The sequence below is a fragment of the Melanostigma gelatinosum genome, assembly GCF_949748355.1.
Source record: "Melanostigma gelatinosum genome assembly, chromosome: 2".
In the NCBI taxonomy this organism is placed as follows: Eukaryota; Metazoa; Chordata; class Actinopteri; order Perciformes; family Zoarcidae; genus Melanostigma; species Melanostigma gelatinosum.
This window is the reverse complement of record NC_136635.1, coordinates 15879040-15906363: the sequence shown is the minus strand read 5'-3', so window position 1 is coordinate 15906363 and position 27324 is coordinate 15879040. Positions and strand designations below refer to the sequence as shown.

General features: G+C 41.2%; 1 protein-coding gene across 2 annotated transcripts in view; it reads left to right on the top strand.

Annotated features, from left to right (window-relative positions):
- Positions 1 to 1302: 1302 nt before the first annotated feature.
- sox6 (SRY-box transcription factor 6) overlaps positions 1303 to 27324 on the top strand; it is a 129920-nt gene continuing 103898 nt past the window's right edge. For both annotated transcript variants that reach the window (XM_079285347.1, XM_079285346.1), the window contains exons 1-2: positions 1303 to 1639; positions 20138 to 20207. The gene's annotated coding sequence lies outside the window, so the exon portion shown is untranslated. The remainder of the gene's footprint in view (positions 1640 to 20137; positions 20208 to 27324) is intronic.

Here is a 27324-nt window from a genome sequence, read left to right as displayed (position 1 = left end):
AGTGTCTCATTGTAAAAGCGTCTCCTGGGTCAGCCGCTGGACCTTTGCTTTATTTTAAGATGTAAAACGGATCTGTTTTAAAACACAATACAGCATTTATTGAAATGAATGTAATCAGTCTAACGTGACATTAACTGAGTATGCATTAACGTACTGACGAAATAATTGATTATTTTAGTGATATATACTGTGTTAAACCCGCTTTTAGGATTTTATACAAAAAATAAGAAATAAAATGTGCCAATATATGAAAGTTAAAAGTTAAATGTGATGTGGAAAATAACGTTTTCACTTGTCCCATTACACACATTATATTTGTTTTTACACACGAATCATTTATTTTATTTCTAAAATCTGGTATCTTAATTGTATGCCTCTGAAAACTGACCCTTCACGAGGATTGTTTTTTTCATAATTTTTTTGAACGTGATCATTTCTTTATGATATATACGTGAAGTAAGCGCTATGCATGTCGAGAGGAATGCATATGTTGGACGCACTTTTTATCGGACAATCCGTCAAAAATAATTATTTTAAATTCTAGAAAAGCCATGAAATATGCAAATATCTGTAGAGAAGCTGGGAGACCTCTGAGTAGTGTGTAAATCAAAATGCCTTGTTTCTTATATCGTCATATAAAAGTCATGAGAGAGAACAGATATATTTATATCTCAGGTGCTGATTTAATTTCTGCAAATACATGCTGTTGTATCACACGAGTGTAAAGCAGCCCCTGCACTCTTCTTACAGGGTTTGTCACATGCTCGCAATAACTCATGTCAGCTGAGCCCATTGTTCTCTCAATAAACGGTCATTTTTAAACACTTTTACTGAAGTTGGAAGGGTCCGTGCATTATTTGTCCTGCAACAAAATACATAAAACGTGTGACTGTGCCACGAAAGGAAAGGAGCAGCATCTCCATCAGGGAAAGAAAGTCATCCTTAACTTTGGAGTCGCTGCACCTGTAAGAGATGTTCATTTAAGTAAGCCTTTAGAACTGACTAAAACAACCATCCTCCCTTTCTCCACTTTCATTTTGCCACAAATCTCTCTCTCTCTCTCTCTCTCTCGCTCTCTCTCTCGTCTCTTGTCTGGGAGGAGGAGGGGGGAGTCCTGCCTCTTTGCCTTCCTCAGATCAATGCCCTGGCCGCTCACTTTCTGATGTTGCACGACGGGAAATGCTTTGAATACTTGCGACATGGCTGCACGCATTGATTGCCAAGATTGACAGCAGCTCTACCCATCGTCTGCTCTTGTCTGAGAGAGAGAGAGAGAGACAGAGAGAGAGAGAGAGAGAGAGAGGGAGAGGGAGAGAGAGAGAGAGAGAGAGAGAGAGAGAGAGGGAGAGAGAGAGAGAGAGAGAGAGAGAGAGAGAGAGAGAGAGAGAGAGAGAGAGAGAGAGAGAGAGAGAGAGATAAAGAACAGATAGGCGAACAACAAAATCTACTTGTAGTTTTGGACAGCTGAACTTCACAGAGAGTACACGGGAGCCCCTCACATGGCCCCGGGTGAGCAGACTTAAGTTTTCGCTCAACAGATAGCTCAGTGGTTATTCTCTACAAAGTGAAGCCTCGTCTAGTAGTGTTTACGCACGGGAACGGACGCATGAATATCTTCTCCACGGCTCAGGTCATCAAGGTAAACAACACGTTCTCTCTACTTTTCAACATGCTCTGTGTTGTCCTGCTATTTTCACCTTGTGTTTTATTGCTGATTCCTAAAACTCGAGCGCGCTGTCACTAAACTGTTCCTGCGCCGTGCGCGCGTTTCGCTTCAACATATTCTTTTTTTTGTTTTAGAAAGTTACTTTGGTGTTACGCGTTCACGGGTTCGCACATTTTGTAACGGCGAGGATGACTGACAAACTTTCAGTGTAGCGATTGTTTGATGCGTCGCTTTCACCAAAACAAGCGGAGTCGTACACGCGAGAGCAGAGTGGCGCGATGCTGCAGCTCGGGTTCACCTCAGAACTGGTGCATCTGCGTTCAATTCAACATTTAACTTCGTCAAAACTCAACTCTGAGACAACCTGAACCATTTTTGAAGGTTTGAAATCACGTTTTCTTCCCTCTTTGTTTATTTCAGCAGCGCGAAGCCGTGCGAGCGGACACAGCAGGCTGTTCAGTGTAAACCGGAGCGTTAAGACCGACCCGGACTGCTGTCACCGATAACACGCTCAGTAAACAAGAGGCGATTTGTATTCAACTGTTCCAAATGTAAAGGTTGACAGCGCTATCGTGTTTGTGTTTACATGTCCCGTAACTTTCCTCTGCCGGTGGCAGTTTCACTTCTGTCCACACAGCGGTACTATTCATTGACAGCGATGTGCGCCCCGGTAGGGTTCGCCTCTCTGCCTGCGAGGTGGACAAGTTTATTTGAAGCTGTCGCTCGTGTCCCATTATACCTTTACACATTTTTGTTGCTCGTTTATATTTCTGGCTGTTTTTTAATGTCAGAAACACCGTTGCTGGCCTCCCTGTAGCCGGGGAATTAGTTCTTCCTTAACTTTCTCGGGAGGTCAGGGGGAATTGACCTCTAAAGAATGCAAGCCATAAATTCAATTCAACAATCGCAAGGCTTCTCCATTTAGAGAAGATGCACTTGAACAGTTTTCCTTGTAAGTCTCTGACTCTCGGCGCTCCCCGACTGACCAAACAGCTTTCCTTGTGAAAAGTGCAAATATACTGAACAAGGATTATATCTTTTTTAACATTCAGACATATTTTAGACTTCCTGAAATTTATCATATGGTCTTTTAATAGAACAATATTAGTTTAGATATATTTAAGAGCACAATAAAAACTTTGGTCTATTTTTTAGTGTTGGGAAATCCCTTTTTTATTTGTATATATTGTCCATTAGGAAGTATATAAATGTTGCACAAAATGAATAAGTAATTCTCCAGATATATCATTAATGTTAGAATCAGTGAAATTGCAGTGATGGTGCATGATATTGGCAGCGCCGAGATGGCTCCTCATTTTAAGATGTTTTCCAAAATTAGACACACTCCCGGTGCGCTAAAGCGAGCCTTCTACAGCCGCTGCGTTCGTTTTGATAACATTTTCACCACAAGAGAGTCAGCTCTGACAACACTGGAAACTTTCTTAAAATTGAAATGTGCTGTTGTGTCTTTCTTCTGTTTATTAAACACCGAGCACGTGCGTTTTGTGGCCACACAAATGGCGCACCTGTGGCTAATTAAAAATGATCTCTCCTTAAAACTGCTCAAACAAAAGCTCATTCTCGGGTAATTCTCCGCGGTGTCGCCGTAAAGTTTCTACCCTTTGAACAGTTGCTCTTTCTGCAGCAGTGAACGCATGTTTCCTCATAAGGTAAGGCGGTTCAGGAGACCAAATGCGAGTCTAAATGGCACATTTATAATTAGACTGTCCATTCAGCACATTGTCCTGATTGCTATACAGGGACACTCGGCTCTATAAGAGTTTGTCTCTGACGGCTTGTGCAGCTCAACGTGTCGCTCAGTAAAAGAGAAAAGCGGCATTATAGAGCCCTTTGATGCCACACAGCCGCACTTGCTCTTATTGAACATACCTCACTTCATTTTGCGCAGAGAAACTATGCCGGCATCTCCAATCACCGCATTCTTCATTTCTACACTTGTCTGCAGTTGTTACACACAACTTAAATGTGCATTTTAATAATTTGAGAAAAGTGTTTCTATAATTTAGGCAAATATTTCCTGCTCTTTAATTCATCAATGTTGCTGGGGAACGATGTGCTTTTATTTCGCAATAACAGTCGTTGAGTTAAACGTTATTAAAAAACTAAAGACTGGCAATTTGTTGGTATGTGATATACTTAACAGAACTGCAGGGCAATAATATCTCATTTATCATATTTCAGACTGACTGCCCTGGCACATTCTCTGTATTGTCAAGGACTAATCAGGTGGATCTTGAGCTTTTTGTGAGACTGAGAAAGGCAGCGTTTCCAACTTAGAGTCAGAATAAGATATAGACTCGCTGTCGTTGAGTCAGTTCAAAGATTTTTAGGACTTTCATTTGGCATGAAGGGAGAAGCCACCTGGCTCACTTGTCTAAACACATCCTGCACTCTGTCCAAGTCCAATGTCTCCCGTGTTGCAAGAGCAATGTTGCTGCTTTGAATCCTTTTTTTTTTCTTCTTCTTAATCATTCATTGCGATTAGAGTCTTTCTTTATTATTTGTTTTATTGAGTGGAAGACAAACGTAGTGGATGAGCAAAATTAGTTTAGACTGAGTGCCACGAACTAAACTGACTTGTTCTGACTTGAGCTCTATTCTAACTGTCCTCTTCATCTAACGGTAGGATTTTTTTAAACTAAGCTCTTGTGCCAGCAATTAGTCGGATCAAAGAAAAGTCAGGAGAGAAAGAGGGGAGGGAAAGAGAGCGATTCAGGAAGAAAAGTGCCTCATATTATATAGCTTCAATATTTTTTCTATGTCTACGTCTTACCTTTAATTTGCACATTGATGATCGATTCGGCTTTTGGTGCTATTTTTGATGTGATTTACAAAGATAGCGAATCTAATAATTTAACAGCAGATGTTTACCACTGGGTAATGCTTTTACGTTAGATCGACAGGATTCTTTGAAATTACAACCAATTCCAACTCATTATACAATGATTTCACAGACATAATTCAGCAATGTAATCGTACATAAAATTGATGTGTTGTCAGTTGCAAATAGAGCAAACAATATTACAAATATGTATAACACTGTAGATTATTCCATGAAAAGTTCTGAACAGGCTGCGTCAGTCTCTCTGGACCGAGACATTTTAAATTCCGATAAAACTGTCATTGTTTTATAGTGAGTTTGAGTGAGCCGCTACACGCCTTGGCATGTGTGCGTGCATGACTGATACACTCTCAGATATTTTGCAAGACGGTGTCTTTGCTCCTTACACGGATAAACACTGTTGATTTTGATTTGAAACATCAAAATGCAAAAAGCCACTCTGTGTCTCCCGACCAGATGTCATTCAGACCGCATAGCTGAGACCTTACACATCGTGTTATTTTTCCATATATACTGTGTTCTGCAGAAAGACAGCTACTTTGTTCCAAGTGACAGGACGCTGCGGGCAGGACGAGTGAAGCAAAGGAGGGGGGGAGGGGGGGGCTGAGGAGTACACAGGTACTAGTCTCCCTCTCTTCGTGGTAGTGGCGGGAGCGGCGGAGACCGAGACCTGATGATAAACAAGTTGAGAAGAGGTAAACAACAGCAGGCCTGGTAAAGGTGGAGGAGAGGGGTAGCAGAAGGGTGGAGGACTTCAGGAGATAATAAATGTGGCAGCACATGTTGTGACATCTGTCTTTCTAAGTGTTATCTAATTTGCTGTAGAATATTTCTACAATGATCAAAACTGATGGGAACATGCCACAGCATTTTTTTTTTTTTTTTGTAATTCCACAAGAAGTTTCTGAGAAGTTAGTAACATGTCACTTCTGTCGTGATGCTTCATTTTCCTTCACGCGACACATGTGATTAGGCTTAAAGAAAGCACGGTGCAGATGTGCTCTGTTTGGACAAAGTGGATTTGTGCTTGTAGAGGAGGACGTTGTGGCTCGTCTTGACTTTCACCATTGTCGCTTGTGGTCGAAGAGAAATGGGGATGAAATTAGTGGCCAACTGAGTCATCAGAGGCAGACAGTGGGACATCACCTCCACAACGTCACCATCTGAGATGAAAAGCTGCGAGGAAGTGGAGACAGAGAAAATAGAATCTCATTCATTTACATTTATATTTTTATCCAGGGTTCCTCTATGTCAAAGATTACACTTGATGGCATTTATTTATAGAAACAAATAGCACCTATGTGCGCCGGCACTTACTGAACATCGACAAGGGTAGGGGCAGATCTTATGGCTCTGTTAGATCTCTGTGTCCCTCTGGCTGCTGTAAGTGAACAGTATTGCTGACATTAAAGTGTTACAGATGAGGGAAAAAAAATCTAAATTTGTGTATCTTCACAGGAACTTCATAATTGCACAAGTAACCTAAGTGGCCCATTTTGATCTGTATCATTCACTCTCCTACCAAAAATGTTTTCACAAAATAATTGGACATTTTCTTTTAGTCCATAGCATAGTTGTGCATAATTAACTTTGATTTCCAATGCAACAGTCTAGGCTATGGTAAGTAGCGTCTGTTGATTTTTCAATTTTTTTTTAAATTACACATTAATATGTAGAATTAATTGGAGGGACCTTGGTGGCCGCGTGTTTGTGACACAGGTCTGGGACTGTAATCAGGTGGAGGAATTAGTCGGGCTCATTGTTTTTTATGAATCAGATGAAGATTTGTACAGTGGCTGTGTGAATATGGTAGCCTTTATTTCCATATCAAAGAGACACACAGTGCAGCCGGGCAGTAATTAAAATGTGGTGGATTTTAGAGTCCCTGCACATATACACACACATTTTCTCTCTCCCTCACACAGGCATGGGGACAGAAACATAAGTACGAACGCGCGCACACACACACACACACACACACACACACACACACACCTACACACACCTACACACACCCACACACACACACACACACACACACACACACACACACACACACACACACACACACACACACACACACACACACACACACACACACACACACACACAGAGAGCATATGGACCAATGCTGAGAGCTGTCAGGTTGGGTGAAAAGAGTGCAGGTGGTTGAAACTGAATTTTAAACAAACACTCATGTTGGGCCATGTTCCTTTTGCAGACATTTGGGTACAGAATCAAAAGCCAGGTTTTTTTGTTTGTTGTGGCAACCATTTGCCTGCTACAGTATGAGAGAGCATGCATTCATTTTTTTTCTTCACTCTAACAGCTGGCACTGACTGCAGTTACATAAACTGCAAATAAGTCACAAAGAAATGATGCTTATTTATCAATCTATCAACTTTTGTTGGATAGATATACTGTCTACATAATGATGTTTGTGCAAGTGACCTTGCTGCTGAATGCTGGGATTATTGAGGAAAACAAAAGAAGAGGAAGAAGCTGTGATCTTTTGCCCCGAGTGATTTCTGTCCTCCTAGAAATGGAGAAGCGCTGAAGACCAAAGATTGTGTCTTGTTAGTGAACAAGGGAAAAGAGATGAGTGTAATGTGGGCTTTTGCGCTGCTCTGACACAAAAGCGTCACAACAAGCCTTTTTCCTTGTGAGCCCCCCGCCCCCATTGTGCTTGGATCAGGTCCTCCCATGGGCAACCCACTGCCTTGGAGGAAGCGTTAAAGGACCGTGAAAATATCACTTGAACCAACACGGGCAGCTGTGACACTGAGAATTTTTATGTAAAATAATGTGAAAGAAGGCCATAAAAACCTCCCACTCATAAGGGGAAAGTAGCACAATTATGGCCTCGAGCACATACCGTATTTGAATTTCCTATTTGTCATTAATAACCCCGTTGACGGCAGCAGTTATTGTGTATCCATGTTACACAGGTCTCCACTGTCTGTAAAAGCTGAACGATTAGACATTATCCAGTTGGTGGAGGTTGACAGCCGGCTTGGTATATCTGCCAGCTTGATCTGACATGAGATGTAAAATATGCTCCATAGTTGTGACTAAGCCAGCCTCTCTGGCTTCTATACTGGAGCTGTTTTGTTGGCACACAATGAATCTTGTTCGATCAGATTGGCAACTTACTTTCTGTGTGCACATTTGTGTGTGTGTGTATTGTGTGCACACTCTCAAGAGATGTGATTTGAGCACATGATACCATACAGTGTCCTATCTGCATGCGCTGAAGTGACATGGCCATGATAAGCTCTTTTGCCATATTGTGGCATCAATGATGCAGAATGCGGTTCCAGATATTTTGCGTCTCCAGTTTGACTGACGAGGGTCTGAGAAAGCTAAACTTGCATATATACGCTACTTACTAATTGTTGCTTTAAGAGCTCAGTTCAGCTTAAACTTGTTGACGTGATTACATTGTTGAAGACAGGCCTCAAAACAAAAACATACTTGGTCTCTGCTGACGCTGAATTCCAAGCTCCTCCTATAGTGTGTGTCAGCCCTCTTTGGATGGAAACAAATGCTGATCAACCACTTGCATCATGGAGCAGCTACTGTGACATCTAAAACAGGCGAGGAAGTTATGGAAAAGAAAGGACTTATTGGGCCCGAAATCAGATTGCCAACAGTTTTTCCTCTGGAAAATGCTAATGTACGATGGCAAAAATAAATCAAAGTGACAAAGACGAGAGGGTGGGGGAATAGATGGAAAGGGTCTTGTGGCTAAAGTTTTGATGAAGTTAACCATGGCATCTCTTGTTGCCTGGGTCTTTTGTTTCCTGTCTGAATAATTTATTTTTACACTGACTTGGATGTGTTCCAAGGCTTTGCCCTTAATGTGCATTATGATGAAATGGCTTCAACAGACCCAACCACAAGCTTTCTCTCGCTCTCTCCGTCTGTCTTTTTTACTCTCTTTCTCGCTCTCTGAGTAAAGGAAGGGGGATGTTTAGACCCTGTTGGTGAAAAGATGGGTTAAGAGCAGATTTTCTTCGACTCTCTGAGACTAAACACAGCACAAATAATGATGTTAGCGTTCATGTTGCCGTAGCCCTTTCTGATGACGTGTAAGTAGATCAAACTCTGTCTCCTTTGGTCTAAGAAATAGATTTTTCTCCTGACCCGCACGTAGTGATAAATTCACTGTGGTAAGTCTTGTGTTTTCAAGGTGGTTGAGAATACTTATTGTACTTATTGGGTGGAAATATACACAGTAGAAACATCAAAGCGACGTCAAACTTTCCCCTTTTCATTCGTTTCCAAATGGCACATTTTCCTACTCTCACCAGTGCTGGTGCATGGTGAGTACTGGAGCAACTTTATCCATCACGCTGCCTACTTGTAAGACTCTGTTGGAAAATATGAACTTTCAGCTTAAACCAAATTTGAATTTACAGTCATCCGCTTGTTCTTTGAGGGTCTGTAAATTACCCCACATGCTGTTGAAGGCGGTGCATAGAAACATTTTGCAGAGTCTAGAACTGCACTTATGAAACCCCTGGTTGGCTCAACTGCACATTTATTAACAAAGTGCGGGAAGCCTGACCCGGAGCACAAAGAATACAGCCGAAGAAAGTCCCGTCTGTGATAATCACTTTCTTGAATGGGACTAAATAAGAGAAATCTGCTGAAATGATAGCGAAAGCCTGTGGTTTGGCCCATGTAGTACATTTCCCATGAGCCTCTTTGACAATCTGAGGGGTTAGCCACTCTGGCACACGCCACCCACCCACATAGAATACACACACATACACACAGTACTGATTCTGCCAGGCAGTACGGGTGTAGAGACCTCTGGGAAGAGGGTTGTCCGAGGGAGGATGATTGACAGGAGGTGGGTGAGGACTATACTGAGGGGGAGGGGAACAGTAACACTCGTTCTTTTTTCCACTTTGCAGGAAAGTCTGTAAGATCTGCAAAAACTTATGCTGAGGAGAGTGGAATGACATTGGGGATTGCGTTTAAAATGTTTAGATTTAGAAAAAGATGGAATATTATATGACCACAATTAATGACCCTGCAGACTGCACACAAATATATAGAAATGACCTCAAAACCCTCCCTCCTGCAATTATATTCATATGCAGCTAATTTGCAATAGCGATTTACGTTCACTGTCAAACCTTGCTGTTCGCAGAGTTACGTTCTCGTACCGCAGTGTAAAGTCACAGGGAGGAGGCCCGGCGCATGACTTCTAAGCTGCAGACTGGGGTTTTTGCATCCGAACACAGTTGACTTTTTGAACATTTACCATGCTCGTGATGTTTCTGCCAACCTTAACGAAGTGTTTTAGCCATTATGTACTCACCATGACCACAGTGTTTCTCTGATTCTAACCAAGTGCTTTGAGTTGACTGAACATAACCATAAGAAATGTAATCATGCTCTAGATTCAAAAACAAATGACAATTATTGACGGTAACATTTTTGCAGCAACGTTGTAAAGATTTCGTGTTCATAAAAAAACTTTCCAAAAAAGATGGAACAAAAAAAAGAATTGATGATTGATTGACTGCCTACATTTACTGAAACATATTGCAAATGCCCATAGACTGTAGTCGACACTGTTGGACTTGGCCCGTTCATATACGCACATGCAGCAGGGCTATGGCTGCTGTTTTTGTGTTGGCAAGTAGAAAGGCTTTATGTCCTTGGTTAGGGGTGGGGTTGAGGGTAAACTGGGGAGGTACAATGTTCCTCCTCATCCTCAGAAAAGCTAAATTTATTGGTTACCATCTGCAGGGTGGAGGAGTTTGGGTTGTGGCCAGGCCAAAGAAAGGCTTCTAATTAAACAGTCATCATTATCAACCTGTGGTCAGTGATCATCATCCCCAACACTGGTTCTCCAAGATGAACATGGAATCATTGAGGCTTTCCCTGAACCTATGCTGGACTGAATTAGAATGGAAGAAGAAGAAATAGCAAGAGATATATATTTTTTCTTCTCTTGGCAGAAAAGGCAGCATGAGGCCCTGTGCCATATCCACTCAGGTTTAAGCAATTACCCGACATCAGAGAACGCCGTAGAGCCTCAGTGTTGGCACAACTGTCATGCTTTTGACTGCTGTACTTTAGGCCATGGTTTCAGACATGGCCAAGTGTCACATGTAAGCGGAGCTTTCGATAATTTCAATTAGTGTAAGAGGGTGTGCCTGCAGTATCTGTATCACTGCTGCTGGAGGAGCTTTCCTTTGAGGTTGACAGCCCTTTAATGTAGTATTTCTTGGTTTGATGTGTGAGTGACACAGAGGCGCTCCAAGAGGATGGCAAAATGGTTTATTAGGACCTAATTATGGCTCTGTGATTAAAGGGGGAGTGACTGTGATTAGGAGACCTGCAGATGATGTGGAAACATGGATGAATATTCAGAGGAGAAATAGCACAGTATGTTCTAGCCTGTGTGTTTTGTATGTGTGCCTTTTGTACGGAGTCCGTGCTGCCTGGTGGTGGTCGTGTTATGAGATCATCTTTACAGCAGAGAAGCTTTACAAATATAGGAAATTAGGCAGAAAACGCACACATGAATATACGCTACTAGACCCTACTGTTTTTTAGGGGTTTTTTTCGTGAGTATATATGTACTCGCTTCATGTATGAATTTAGAAATTTGTCGAGAAGCTCTGATATCCAAAACATAATTTTATAAAAGAAATGAAGATGACCTAATTTGTTTTTCTTCTTCTCGCTGGCATGTCAGAGTAACACTGCAGACTTTCACAGCCAATTGAACATGAAACCATGAGGAATGTTCCGCAAAGCCAGGTCTGCTTTGGAAAGCTTAGGGCACGAGCAAAGAAATCTTCTTCTTCTTTTGAACTTCAGAGTATGTGCCATTTTAATCAAAGAGATACATAGTCTGATTATTTTTATTGTTCGTCTTCATCAATGGAGAGATTAGCATTGGACTTTCTCTTTTTTCCACCCCACAAACCTCTAACTTTTTCAGATATGTGATAGCCACTGCCATTAGAAATCATTTATAGGAGTGTTCTGAGAGCAGGAGATTGTCAGCAGGGCCTTGCAATTTTACAATTTCACAACTGACTTCCTCCTTAAAATGACACAGGCTTACCTGCCTATTACTCCCTTTGATTTCTACAGGACATGCCTCTGCGCTCTGAGAGGTATTCATAATAAGCTTAAACTCCACCGGCTTCATTGCTAAAGGGTGCTTATCTCTCAGCTATTCAAGAGAAAGAAGGGTAATATTTTTTCCAATTTCAACATTTTACTGTGAGTCCACATGGCTGGCATGCGCACACGTGGATATATGGTCACATACATGCACGGACACAAGCACATGTACATGCACACAGTTCTTTGAAAATATTTTTCCTTTTAAAAATTGAAATGGTACAGCTGTGGATTTTTTTTTTTTGCTGGATGGAAGTCCCAAATTTCAGCACATTTATTCATTTTTTTATTTAATATACAAGTTAACTCACAAATTCTAAAGGTTGTGGGAACCAGTCTGCTAGTTTTATTTAGAAGTCTGCTGGGCACATCCAATTGAAATTGACGTCTGTTACAATCAGAGAAAAAGAATCCTGAGAAGTGTTTTTCTTTTATTACGTAGATCATACTTACCTTGCAGCACTTATTGCATGTTTGGACACGCATATTCAGAATGTGTACTCGTATGTCATGTAAGATATACTTTAAAACTAGTTTGCGGTGACGGTAGTGGCCATGGAAGGCCTTCTGTCTTTGGCTTGGAGCAATGTCAGTTTTTCTTGTAGAGTAATGAGAAACATGTGTTGGGCAAGTGAAGAAAACAAAGTCATCTTTCATCTGACCTTCCACCTGTCCTGTTGTCAGCACAGTTAACACCAACCTCATGTTACTATTGTCTGGACAGCCGCACTAAAGAGCCCCTTCCTCCTGCTCTTCTGCTGCATTCTACTTTTTTTTTAGAGGCTATGCAAAGACACTTTTTGCCCTAACATTGATGGTAGCACATGGAAGCCAACTAAACACTCGAAGGGTAAAAATAAACCTTAATAATTTAAGCACACATAATCTGTAGGTGCAAAGTGTTTTTTTGAACTCCATCTTTCTCCAGCAGTTAACAGCGCGCAGTACGTTTGTACTGTGAGTCAAAGTGATCCGCAGCCCTCCGCCTGCAGCCTCAGCCTGCTGAGTTTCTCAGTTTTACCGTTGCTTGTGCCATGTTGTAATGGGCTCCCAGGACATGATGGGAATATAATAACTGCTTGACGATGTTTTCCTGACCCCCCTCATTCTCCACTAAATGTAACATGTGCCCAGAAACATGGCATATATGGCACAGGTTGTGATGTCAGTTGTTATTGCTGGATATGTGAACCAGTAAATTTTGGATTATTTTCCACAATCTGCTGTGCACAGTGCATTATGTCACAAAGGCCACATTGTATAGCTAGCTGGGTGTAGAGCAGTGTTGCTTCTCTTTCCCTTGTTCTGTGCATTGCTCAGCCACCTTCTGTGCCTCCAGTCCAGACTGCAGCCTGACTTTATGCACATTTTCTTTCCTTGTGCTGCAATCAATTGACAATGGGCCTGTAGGACACTTAACATGCTGGTGGGAAAAAAAAACTGTGCAGACTAATGGCCAAGCATGTTATCCAGACTCAAGCCCCCCCCCCCCCCAATTTTGATTATTTGCAAAATTGCTGGTTAGCCTGGTGATATTATATTTAGGCTGGATTTGTTGAATTGCAAGGTTTTCCTTTACAAAAAGCCTGCTGTGCTGTAAAACATGAGTTTAAATGATGAGATTAATCAAGTGATAACTCATATATTTGGATTCCGTTGCTGCAGTTGGACTCCAACGCTGCTTTTGTTCAATACAGTATGGAATGAAAGAGCCTCCTGTTTTTCCGCTAATTAAATTTGCCACTAACATATGCTGGCAGGAACCTCTTACCTTGTTTGACTTATTTATTGCCTGCCTGTAGAGATAATTTGACCTTTCATTTGAAAGGTTCTTTTTTAATCCAGAAAAGGAGTGTTAAACTCAATTATACCAGTGATCAGTTGCTCAAACACTACATTTGTTTCCTCTGGGGGGACAAGCCACTCCTGGTACTTCCACCCCTACAGGGCAACAAGGGGGGAGAGGTAAATTAGGGGAAGAGAAAAATGGGGATGGGGGTGGGAGGGAGACATGAGTGAGATGAGAAAGGGAGAGAGAGAAGGAAAGAGGAAAGTGCCCTACAGTTCCTGCCATGTCACTGGAGATTTGTGTCCTCCTTTTAAATCATTTCCCTCTTAAGAAGATTAAGAAGGCAGAAATATTCTCAAACTGATCATTTTCCCTCCCCCTAAATGGACTCATTTGCATTTGCAAATGCTGCTATTAATGGTGGGTTTCAAAAAAGACAAATGACCTCTGCAACTGTAAATAAAAAGAAAAAAAACAGAGGTTATAATGTTAATTGTTAAAATGGCTGCACAGGGGCCTGTGGAGCCGAAGCAAAGCATATGCCCCCATCAGTATCGGATTTACACCATGGCCACATATGCTACAGTGCAGGCTTATTTTCTTTTATTTACCGTTAAATCTTAGTCAAGATTTCAGTCATTTCTTTCTCACGTAACTGGAGTTGTCCTTTTTGTCATTAACTTGGTTTATATTCCATCAGAGAAGGACAAAATATCCACCAATTGGACTAAATATTTATCACTTTTTAGCAGGGAGCAGAGAAACATGCAGTGTAACGCTGTTATACTGTAGATTACAGTGTCGGGTTATATGAATGGAACATTTTCCAACAAGGAATATAAGTGTAGGACTTCCCTTCTTTTCTGAGAACACTGGAGCCCATTTTAGACTTTCTTGTTGCATGCCACGAAGGTTTCACACGTGGCCTTAAAGTTGTCTGCCTGCATTGTACTGAGCTTTCCGTTAAAACAATTATTTGCCAACTTAAGTCTGCCTCTGCAAATCCAAAAATGTGCGACAGTAATACAAGTCATTGGCGGAAAAGGCCACTATCAAATAGTGCGTCCATGCTTCTCCTCCAACAAGGAAAACCCAGAATAATATGCAGACACCAATGCCTTGTTGTAACCTGATCATTTATGGATCAGTTGTTTCCTTTCTGGTTTAATTCACCATGTGATTGATTTTCAGTGCAGTACTGTTGGAAAATATCCACACTAAACCGTGCCTGAAATAGGAAATCATTTGAATACAGATGCTTAGGGCTTAGGCCTTGTCACTCGAAACCACTTGGAGCCAGGACACAATTGCAGGTTGATTATGTTGCTTCTGACAGAAGTTGCAACTCCTTTGTACAAGGCAGAGATATTTGCATCTAAATGCTTATTGTAGACATCGAAACAGCATAAAGACTGATTGTAAATACCAGCTGTTGGGCTGTACTTGGGAATAAAGAAAAGGAATTTCAGTCAGGAAAATTGGGATGGAAATGAGGAAATTATTTTCAAACAGTGGAGCTGAAATCAACAAGTAGAAAATGGCGGCGTTTTGTGTGCTAGTTGTATTTGTCATCTTTATTGAGCATGTTTGTACAATCACATGTGAATCTATTTACGGTTAGCTGCTGTATGTTGTATTCTAACTGGTGAAAACTGTTTTATTCAGATGCATTTCATCTTTGGATACTGCTGCAGGCTTATATATATATATATATATATATATATATATATATATATATATGTGTGTGTGTGTGTGTGTGTTATATATATTTTTTTTTAAATAATTTTTTTGTACAGTGAAGATATTACAGATGGGTAAAAGCGGAAGGAATTTGCTGTTGGTTAATTTATCAGATAGGAATTATACAGTAACACGGCTGCTAAGATGTATTTGACGTATGCCGTTTTGGTGTTCACAGGTATTTGATATAGTTGGAACATGCCATTCCAACCATTGTAATATTTGTGTGTGAGTGCATGTGTTCGTATGCACGCTCTGCATGTAAGTGCAGATATATGTTGGAGTACATGTGTGTGTGTCTGCCTGGTGCCCAAAGCAGAGTGATGCCCCTGCTGATTCTGCTCCTCCAGCTCTTTGTCCTGCAGCACTCAGTGTGTCTGCCTCCTCGGGAGACTGGCAGGCTTCTCTAGTGTAGCTCCACAAAGGCCCAGCCTCCTTTTGAGGTGTTAAAAACTTCCATTTATGCATCTCCCTGGACAAAAAAGCACCAAGCCCATTTGAGTCCAGCAGCAACACAGGCAGACATTGTGGCCACGCTTCTCTAGCACTCATTTCACAGATTCTAAAACCAGTATGTGGTGAACAGGATTTGAGCGGCTAAAGTGCCCCGTGAGGGCCAGGCGATAAGATGGGAGAAACGCCACCACGCAGTAAACTAGAAGATGGGTCCAGGAAAATAAACACATTACCTGGGAGAGAGAGAGAGACTTGTTTTCATACCCTTGCCCCCAGCTTACACAAATCCCACACTGAATAAGAAAGACACAGAGAAAAAAGAAAACACAATTTGAGTGTGTATATCTTAAGAAAAGGGGTATCAGCAGTGTGCAAAAATACAAGCCTATTCTGTGTTCTCTGTCTTTACAGTCTTTGGAATGAAGAATGTGTGAGAGGGAATCAAAGAGAATGGATAGGTTGCACGCCCGCCTGTTAGGAGCACTGGGGACTGAACGCCGTCCACCATGGAGAAAAACATTCTGTCTGCTGGTCGTTTCTCTCCTCTCACCCTGCCTCAACCCAGTTGCTCAGTAAATAGACTTTTATTCTTGTTATTTGACACAGAGGATATGACAGATAATGTATTTGCCGAGCAGCACATGAAAGCCTCATTCAGCCAGAGCACTGTATCTGTATCAGGCAATTGCTTGTAACAAACTCTGGGTAAAATAGCTGCCGATTTTTCTTTTTTTCTGCTTTATCAGACGCTATTGCTCTTCAGCTCTCCCAAAATACCGGTCACTGTTTTACTCCCAACAGAGATATTTTAACTGGAGTGATGCTCTGGTAGTCATTCCTGACACATTGGTGTTAGACATTTTGTGAGTGTCTAGTCTACTGTAGTTCAGCGTCAGGACAGGATGAGCCAGACACAGAATGAAGGCAGTTTGAGAGAGACAGAGGGTAAAGATAAAAAGAGGAGGGTAGAGAGATTTGTAAGGCTGTGACAGTTAACGGTGTGCTGGAGCATGAAACAGCTGTTTGCACGTGATTGACCTGTTTCCAACACCAAATAACTCAATGATACGGTGGATCTCTTGTAGAAATACAGCTTGTTTTACAACACAGCACTGGACTTCTTGGTTTTTTTGTTTTGTTCCATGGCTGTCTGTAGTTTCTCACCACTAGTAAGTGAATAAATCTATGAGCAAACGATGACTTTGGCACATCCATCTGTGCCGAAGTGTCTGCAGTTTACCTGAACACTAGCTGTTTCCTGTATGGTGATTACTCACTGCATGGTAACTGTTGTTCCATGTTTCACATATGGTGCTACTGCGGAGAGGATTGACTTTTTGGAACTGGATATTTAACAGACAATCACACGCGTTCAATTACTATATCAGACACTTCTGGGCCAGAATCATCTGAGCTTCACCTCCACACTGCACCCCCGCTTCCCTCCTCTTCCACCCATTTCCCTATTTCCCCCGGGTCCACTGTTATAGGCTCACCTCATTGCATCCCAAACTCCCCCGTGCAGTCCCCGGCCTGACTGACTGTGTGGCTGCTGCTTCTGCAGAGATAACCGCACAGCATCCAGGTAGGGGAGCAGCCTGCTGATGCCATAGATTACCTCTATTGTCAAAATAACTAACTCGGCAGAATTCCTACTTTAGCGTGTTTGGACGAAGGAGAGAGTGAGGATTTGGAAAGGCGGATTGGGCGGTATATATATATATATATATATATATATATATATATATATATATATAGATATTAAAAAATATCCTACAGCATAGTCTCGTATGCTGCACAGACTGTAAAGGCCCCAGAGACAAATTTGTGATATTGGGCTCTATAAAATATTACATTTCTTGACTTGTCTTATTAGTTTTAATGCAATATAGAGTTAAAGTACATGAAACATAAAACCTGTGTTTGGTCAGGACAGCTAAGTCGTGGTTGGTCTCCCCTGTGCTGTATACAGTTGTGGCGATGTTGTCTATTGACACTGAGCCACTGTCACATGATGGTTGAAAAACACAACTCACACCGTACATGAACACATGTCTGGAATTTAAAGCTTCAGTTGATTTCGAAGTGAATCTTTCTGAGCTGTAACTGAATTTTGTTGTGCCCAGACAAAGAGCGTACGCGTGTGTGTGTGTGTGTGTGTCTGAAAATCCAGAATTTGTCACAAAAGTTGTATAGTTCAAACCAGTTTGGATCAGGGACAACTTACCCAGTAGGTGTCCCCAATTTAGTTTCACTAGAATTTCATATCAAGCACAAGCCAAATATTTTTGTCTTCACTGAGTTTAAGTACTGAAGGACTGTGTGTGTGTGTGTGTGTGTGTGCCTGTGCGTGCGTGTGTATTCCCTGACAAATGTCAACACTGGAAATGATGCTATAATAATAATTTCCGACTATCCTTCGCTGCATATGAAAGCTTCTGTGGTGACTTGAGTGTGTGCATGTTTGTATTTCTTCTGTTCATGTGTGTGTTTGTATGTGAGGTAGCTGTGACAAGCCAACGCTAGAGAAAAGTCCACTCTTTGACAGAAATACCACAGGTGGCAGTGGGCTCTCTTTCCCTGCTCCTTTGATGTCAGCTCCATCGTTCTGTATCTGAGAGCTGAACCTCCAGTATTCTCAGTGTATTTGTTTTGTAACTTGTGGCCTAATGGGGCCAAATTTACTTTTCATCTCAGTCATCAACAGTTTCTGTCTAAAAGAATATAACAATAGAACATATTTCTTTAGGAAATGTGGACGATTTGTTCAGAAAAATGTGATGAAACTAATAGTTTGAATTTGGGGTTGACTGAAATTGTGTTTAACAAGTCCCAGATCCTCTAATTAGGAATGGGGGAGTGTCTGTTTTATGTTTCCTGGCTGTAGGTCTAATTCACAGCAGGAGAGAAAAAGCTGCTACGTGCAGCTACAACAGGCCGGTTGACACTGACTGTTATTACACCACAGGGATTACTACATTTGCTCCATTATAATACAATTTGGGTTCTCTCATTATTTGTAATTATGAATTCCATTTTTTTTTTCTCTCCCTCAGACAAATAATTAACCAATGAAAGATGAATACATTTCCCCATATATTATTTACCTCATTGTTCCCAATTAATATCAGATTATGGATTCAAAGGTGTGTTAATGTCTACTTTCTGTAACTATGAGAGCTCATTTGTTTAGGCATAGAAGGAATTAAGTCCATCGTCAGATGTCGGATGGTTGCCGCTGGAGCATAGTTCAGACATTGAAATAGTGTGTTTAGTGTCATTTGAGAGGCACGAGAATACTTTAAACTCGGGTGCTATTCATGTCACAGCTTTCCATTTAGCCGGGGCCACCTGGGTCCCCTCTCCTCCATTGTCACCTCCAGCCTCAAGGCCACCACATTCAGACCCGTCTGAAAGTCTTCCCTTTTATCGGGCTCATTCTGTCAGCCCTTCAGCCTCCCACGTTGCAGACTCCGTGCTGTACTCTCACAACAATGCAGTGGTAGTTGGAACATTTATCTGATCTGGTTGATGGTGGTTTATTGGTCCCGGCAATGGGAGACTGAGGTGCCGAAGCGCAAATTAGTGACAGATCAGTTAAGCATGACCTTAAAAAACCCTTGGCCTTGTTTAATTGGCAGTGCTGAGGCGGACTAATTGTATAAATCAGCTGGTAATGAGATCTTGGCTTATTGTGAAAAACAAGATAATGTGGGAAAATTAACATAAATGAGCTTGCAGTAGCTAGATGGTCTGATCAATGATTGGTTATCTCTCTATTGTCATTACTTCTGTTGGAATTTGGTGCCTAAAAGTGTATGCACTTGTACTGTATTGGACTTTCCCGGCTGTTTGTGCGTTCTCTAACAAAGCTTTGAGTTGCAGCACTTCAACAGGCGAGCTGAAACTAGCAGAGCATGGCCCCTTAATAAATCATCAGCAGGCAGCGCTCGAAGAAAGAAAGCAAAATTAAATAAAACAACCGCTTTCTATGAAAGCTGTTTATTAGTGAAATACGGCAAATGGAAGACAGATTATCGAGGGAGCAGAGAAACTGATTTTAAACATTGTCTCGGACGGATTCCCGCTGACAGCTGTGAGGGCTGGAGGTCGGGCACTAACAAAGCTGTTTTACATTAGCTCAGTTGTGGAGACTCTGACCCTCAGCCAACAGTCGCTGTGGCCTCAATTCATCTCCTCTTTCTGCTCTCTCTATTTGTTCCAATGGAGGTAAATACAGTTATGTAAGACCATTGTTGATTTTCACCATGTTCCAAACTCACTGTTTGTTTTAATGAAATGAAAGCAAATAAAATCATTAACGACACTATTTAAATGTTGTTTTTATGGAATTTTTAATCAAATGCAAGACATTTATAGAGTGGTCATTAATACAAATAATATGCTGCATACAAGGATACACTTAAAACTGGCTTTTTCTGTCTTCTTTTTGCTTACATTTCAGGTTTTTACATGAATTCAAAATCAGCAGACCAGAGATCGCTGGAAGCTGGGGATTGAGTCTTTCAGTTTTTGTAAGTATCAATTTGCCTCTTCAGCTGTTTCTGTCTTGCCACATGTCTCATACTCCCCCGCTGTCTTTCACCCACACTGAACACCTGCATCAAATGAGGTGGACAATTGCAATACAATGTATGCACAATTAGACCTTTACATAGGCACAAAGCTACTGACAGACCTTTCAAACATAAGATCCTCCAACTTATTTTCCTTGCGTTTTGTTTTGCTTCATTAGCTTGTTGTGGTTACTCAGGATTTCTTTTCTTCTATTTCGGCCACATGTTATTGGTCCTTGTGTGATATGATTCTTTGTTTGTGAGTTGCAATTTTAAGGTTAAATCGGGCTTTTTAGTATTTATAATGGTATGTTTCTTAATGGCTATAATCAAAGCCGTGGAGGGGAAAAACACATTTCCTGTTCTAGAGAAAATATCAACCTTTTGGAAAAAAGTCTTTTGAAAATGTATTAACAGGTGACACTGGTCAAAAATGTGAAACGTTTACCAAATATACTTTCTGTTGCGATAATTCCATTAAAATATCCAAAAGAAATGTTGATGGCCAAAACCAATTTGAACCTTTCCACAATCGCACAACTGCACATAAACTGGGATTTTAACTTTCATGTATTCACGGGTTAATCCATGATTGTCAACAAAATTCAATCAATTGCAACTTTATTTGGTCTCATGAAAAGTTAATGCTGGAACTTTAAAATACAATAATATTAACTGCATACTAATTGTGTCGGTACTACATGAGAGCATACGCATCCTTTTCCACCATAGCTGTACCAGACCTACGTTTAACTCGGGTCAGAGTCACGGAGCAAGCGGTGTGTAACTCCAGTCCTCTGCATCTATGAAAACGTTACTTTAACAATTTTTGCTCAGCTGCTGCTCTTGGCGGTTTTCTAATAAAAATGATTCTTGGATATTAAGCAAATAAAGGTGAGGAACTTCATTGATATTATTATTTTCTTCCAAATGTCATATCATGGGAGTCATATTGAGGAGGAGCTATTCAATAACAGCTGGGAAGTGTCTCTCTGAATTCAAAGTTCATGGCCATTTACTATTGTTTAATCACGCCACACACTGACTTCCGTCTAGCAGCGAGCTACCTCTGCTGCTGAGCGTTGGTTTGGTTGAGTTTGTTGTGAATGGCTTGAACTCGTAAACCGGTTGCACGATGTCATCTTCTGTCTGATTTTAAATCGGTGCTCTATTTATGTTAAGTTATTTTGAAGCACTGTGCACACATCATTAAAAGACGTCACTGCACACATTGTTGACAGAGATGCAATAAAAACAGACAATATGGCGACACTCCTCAGCTGAAATACAGTACATGTAGCACATTGAGCTAGTTTCTGTTTAAAACCTATGCAAAGTCCAGGACAACACAGCTGTGACTGTAATACTAGTTAATTTAATCAACCACTGGTTTGAGCAGGTCTTAAAAAACGATCATTTACATTATCAACTTGCTGCAATTTCCTTTTCTTGGTAATTTGAGATCAGATGTAGTGTATTAAGATCATATAACTTGTGCTAGCCAGCTTCACTAACAGACAATATAATAAAAGATGCAAAAGTAAAGTTTCTTGAGTTATCAGCAGTACAGTAGAAGCCTAAGCGTTAACATGGATTTCTACAAATCAGTGGAAAATTGCCTGTAGTTTTTAATGTTTAAGCATAAATGTTGTTTGCGACCGTAAAGAATAACATTGCAACGCTGTTTGAAAATATATAAACAGAAATTGCAAGTATGTAAAATCTACTAGTGAGCTATGTCTACTTGACCCCTGCTGGTCCAGCTAAAAATACCCCTCCTCAGTTGGCTACATTTCCTCCTAAAGGTTTGATAATACACACTCGACAGTTAAATGTTATTAAATCATGTTAATATTATAGGCACCTGTCAGTATTTCTTATAAATGAAAATATTGAATGTGGTGGGCTAGCATTCATTGCCGTCCCGCTCTTCCGAGACATTAAGTTGGATCCTCATACAATTTGAAATGTAGACCCTTTGACCTCCAGGTTTAATTCATCTCAAAACATGACAGGACGTAATTTAGTTTGTGTCTGGATCGCTGATAGAACAAGTTTAATTACACGCCTGCGATCTCATTTGGAAACACCTGAGAATATGTTGGACCATCTGAAGAGGCTATATACACTCTTTGTTAGCGTTTCCCATTCATCTAATAAGCAACAGCCTCATGGTCTCTCAGCTCGCAGCCCACTATCGATGGCACCACTCAACGGGAGGATGCGGGGGAGACATTTTGTCAGAAATGAAATAAACAGCACTTCACCATAAAATGAAAATTAACAACCTTTGAATGGTTATTCTTCATCTATTATTTATCAAATGGGCTTCTTCAGCCCACTGACCCTGCAGTGATTGTGGTCAATATGTTGCTGAGCAAAGACCGCTTGACAAAGATTTTAATTTCATCAGCCTCAATTACTGCCGAGGATCCTTGTGCGAATTTGAAAAACGAATTGTTGCACATGCCATTACCTGGCAAGAATGTGGAAAACCAACCTGAACTTTATCCATCATCCTAAACTCCGCATTCAATTAATAGCTTGTATTACTCATGAATGGCCATGTTTTGAATGGCCTGATATGCTTTTAGTGTTGGCAATTTCATGAGGTGGGTTATTGTTTGGGCTCTCTTTACACTGGTGATTAAGTACGGTCTATATTTCACCACATGAAAAGGAGCTAGCCTCTGAGTTTATTGTTATTATTTGAAGGTTTGATGGACTTTATTTCATTCTCAGAAGAATAAAAACGTAATATGGACTTGGCTGCTGTCCTGCTTCTCAAGATATGTTCCCTTGTACTGTAGGGCAGACTTTCACCTATTGGCTATATACGACAGAAAACAGGACTAGAGAACATGCCATTAATCTTCTTGCTACCACAGCTGTGGAAAGTAATGCATAACTAAAAGTCCGGTAAAATGAATTAATGATTTCAACCATGAACTTTTCTCCCAAAACGCCATGAATCGTCTCCAACTGATAATGCACCACGACCCTGGAGTGTGAAATCCCTGTTGCGTTGAGAGTAGCCAGTTAATTGATTTGCAAATTATTTAAAGTTTGTGGGGCCCAGGGGAGTGCTAGACTGCAATGACGGCCCATTTTGAAAGAGTTGAAAAACTCTTCCCAGCCAAGCCAGTATTAAATAGCAACTGTAATCTTACAAGTCTGATCTGAGCCCCATCCTAAATGGAAGATCTAATCTTTGTTTCTTGCTTGCTGGTGTTTCTCTGGGAAATCATACAATATGAAGGGTAATCTGGTTTTAATACAGATACAAAGGTATTTAAAAACATTATAAAGTCAGTTTACACTGTCTTTTCTATTCTAGGCATTTGTGTCATTGGTCCATCGGTATAACATTCATTGTAGCAAATTCAGCCTTTAACTTCTGTTGAGTGTTGACTGCAAAATTAATGGGGTTTGACTGACTTGGACAAAGTAAAATGCTGTTCCTTACAACTCTCAAACAGGCATGTGTGATACTATAAATATATGTAATGTCACTGTCAAAGTGAATGATAATAACAACTAAAATATAATAAGATCAGAATGGTTTGTTGTGGTAAGACCTATATCAAGCAACAGCCGGTCATTCTGCAGAGAAAGCTCATCGAGTAGCATACACACCGTACATTCCATTGCTTTTCAAATTAGTTTGATCTCTGTGTTAATATCAAGAAGCCTCTAATCTCAAACCATTAGCAACTGCTGTCATTCAGACACACGGTGTCAGCCTGATTTAAATAAAATGAAATGAAGATAGTTGTCTCTGGTCCCTTGGCTTCACTCATTGCCGTAAACATATGCTCTGTGCCCCGCTTCTTTCCATCTTATTTATGACTTTAATTTGTTGTGTGGGCTGCGCAAGAAATCAAATTTAATCCAATCCTCCCAGGGACCCTGTCATATAATAACATGGTAATTTCTGTGTATCCTTTTGAAAAATGAGGAAATTAATTCTTCCTGACATGTTCTAATTATTCCAGTGTGAACGGCGGATGGGCTCCCCTCCTTCCCCCCATCCCCCTAAGTGTCAGTTGCCGACGGGTGGCGAGGTGCTAATGCTGACCAGCAGCGCGTTTAATTTGAAACATGAGCAGACACCTTTCAACACACCTTCCTAATGTTGGAGTGGCTCACACAAATTAATTCACTACTCATCTGGCAGCTCTGACTGAGGTGTGTGTGTGTGTGTGTGTGTTTGTGTAGGTTTCAATGGGACTATTGCTATTAGTAAACGTAATATAAGGTGTGTATGTGTGTGGGTAGTACACTGTATAAATGCAAATATGTCAAATGTGTGTGGACATGTGCTGGACCAGGTATCGCCTTATTTCATGTGACTGGGTGTTGAGGTGGCGTAAAGCCGTCTGCTGGGATATTGGGACTGCTTGGACAGCTTTTTTTCTCCTCGGTGGATTTCCTCCATCTCGAACCAACAGTACCTTTTAACACATCCCAATGCTCCACTGAGAGCATTGAAAGGCTTATTTAATTAGACTGTCATCAGGCAGTCTTTAGCTTATCACTTCAATTTGCATAGGGACACTACTGGCAGAGACGCTGTGAAACTATGATCTGGCGTTTCTTATTCAAGAGTTAAAAACATGAAAGAAATAAATGATCCAAAGCGAATGATAATAACAATTTATTATAACACTATTAACTGTTGTAATTTCTATCCAGGGTTGCTGTTGACTTTCAATCTGTAAAAGAAAGAATTTATCATATAGTCATCATGGAGAACAAAATTAGTTTATAATGAAAATGGTTGGAATCAAAATGTAAAATTTTATTCTGACTTTTGCCAAGACTTAGTCTCTGTAAGTCCACAGCTCTGTATGCATCCATGCTTCTGAGAGAAGACATGTGTTTCCACTCTAATTATGTACAGTATATAAGCAGCTGAGACAGGAGGAGAAAAAATAAACAAACAAAATTGACTGAACTTTGGAGTCGGGTTAAAACCATAAGACTCTAATTGATTTGGTGTGTGTGTGTGTGTGTGTTGTCTCTGGGTCGTAGAGCAGAGGGCTCATAGCCGTGGCGTCATGTTCGAGGAGAAGAGAGCATGGCTTTGTGAACGGTGGGTGGGTCCCCCCATGACTCAGAGAGAGGAGAGGCGTCAACATGGCCGCCCGGTCCACAGGGATTAAAGTGCCCCCCCCTCACATCCTGCAGGGTTAATCACTGCCATTTTGGATCCATGTAGTGGGAGCAAATGCACTCTCCATCACTGTGGAAGAACTGAGACATAAGCCACCAGTTAGGCTGCCACTCTGTGGATAGATCTGCTTCATAAGCTTGTTTCCACTCCACAATAGAGAGTTTTGAGTCCTGGTTAACTTGTTCTAAGGACCTGGACCAGTGCAGACTCTTGCTCTCTGTATCCTCCTCTTTGGACATTGGAATGGTTTCTCATGTCTTTGGTTAAGGGACAGAACAAGTAGCTGGTAGGATCTGTGTAGCTAACTCCTGTGTCTCGCAATGTGCCACGCACTACGTGAGCCTGTTAATGACTGAAGGCTGAGAGTGCTGTCTCGTGCCAAGACCCACATGGCTGCTGGCGGTGCATTAAATCAGCAGTCAATTTGACTGGAAGTTTGAAATCTGGGCTAGGTTAAGGGGTTGTGCTGAAGCCGTGTTAATAGCTAGCTTGTTGTCCATATGGTACTGCTTTAATAGAGCACATTTGTTACAGATGGTGGGAGACTTGGTTAGGCAGAGGCAGCTTTTGGCAGAGGCTCATTCTTCGAAAGGGCTGCTGTGCTGCTCAGACTGGTCCAGGTCAGCTTATTGATGTCTATCTTCCCTGCTTCTCCTCAACCAAAAAGCCTGCCCTTGAATTGTGGCCTAGCCTTGATTTAAAGACATTCTTGTTTGTGTGTGTGTGTGTGTGTGTGTGTCTTCAGAGAAGAGCAAATACAATATGGCTCGTTCACTTTTTCCTGAGTTTGGTCATTTGCTCTCCAAACCGCACCGTTGCTTCCATAGGCTAAGTTCAGTTGTCTCTGACCACAATGGGACTGTAGACAGCAGGCACAGCTGAGGAAACACAAGCACACAGAGTGAAAGAACAAGGGTTATGGAATATGACAAAGCTAAAAACTGAGCATAGCCTAATCTATTTCACTTTCTCTGCTGCTGTTTAAGTGTCAGCAAGTCTGCTGAGGGATTCAGCTACCAGTAAAATATATAAACACACATTCTGATAATAAAATGGAGTGCTGTGTTAATCCTGAAACTTAACATTTCTGCATCAAACTCCATACTGTTAATATTCCTTTACCTAATTACTGGTTTTCAATGTGTACTAAACTGTGTTTGCATCTACTGTAAGGTTGGAGCAAATTCACATTTGTGTTGGTATTGTTTTTTAATTTGTGCGCGCCTGCTTCAGAGTCTGTCTGCTTTTTGCACTCAGAGAAGTGAGGAGACACGCTTGATCTGCTCTGCACTGTTTGACGGTTGTTTTCTCACGTTGTCACTGACTTGGTGTGCTGTGGCGTGGTGACGGTATTATGTGCACTGGGCCCAGCTGAGTGGAGAAAAGAGCAGAGCTGCAGCGCCCCCAGCCATGCCACTCCCGCCTCCCCAGACACCTTATTGTGAGAAAAGTCTCGGCTGAGCCCTCTGGGTCTTGCGGATCCACTGCCTTGCTAAGTGCTGGCCAGACTGAAAGGCACAGTGTCCTTGGGCCCAGCTCATTCTCTCCATTCTCTCAGAGGCTTTGTCCTATAAGCCACGAGAGCAAGAAGAGAAAATGCCAAATTAAACCCATGTCACTAAAAACTTAAGGTGGTTAAGGGCTGATATGTCGATTGCTGTTGCGTTTTCTGTCATTCATGATTATACGTACGAGAGATAGTTGTATGTTCAGAATATTTCTCCTGGTGTTAAAAACTAGTGATTTTAACTGCAGCAAAATCTGCAGATCTGCAGACTTTCAAGCTATTTTTAAGTGATGGAATTGAATAATAGGATGGTGCAGTTGAAATGACACATCATAACGCTTAACATTTTTGCAAGATATCCTTGCGATATTTCAATGTATAAGGCTAATTGT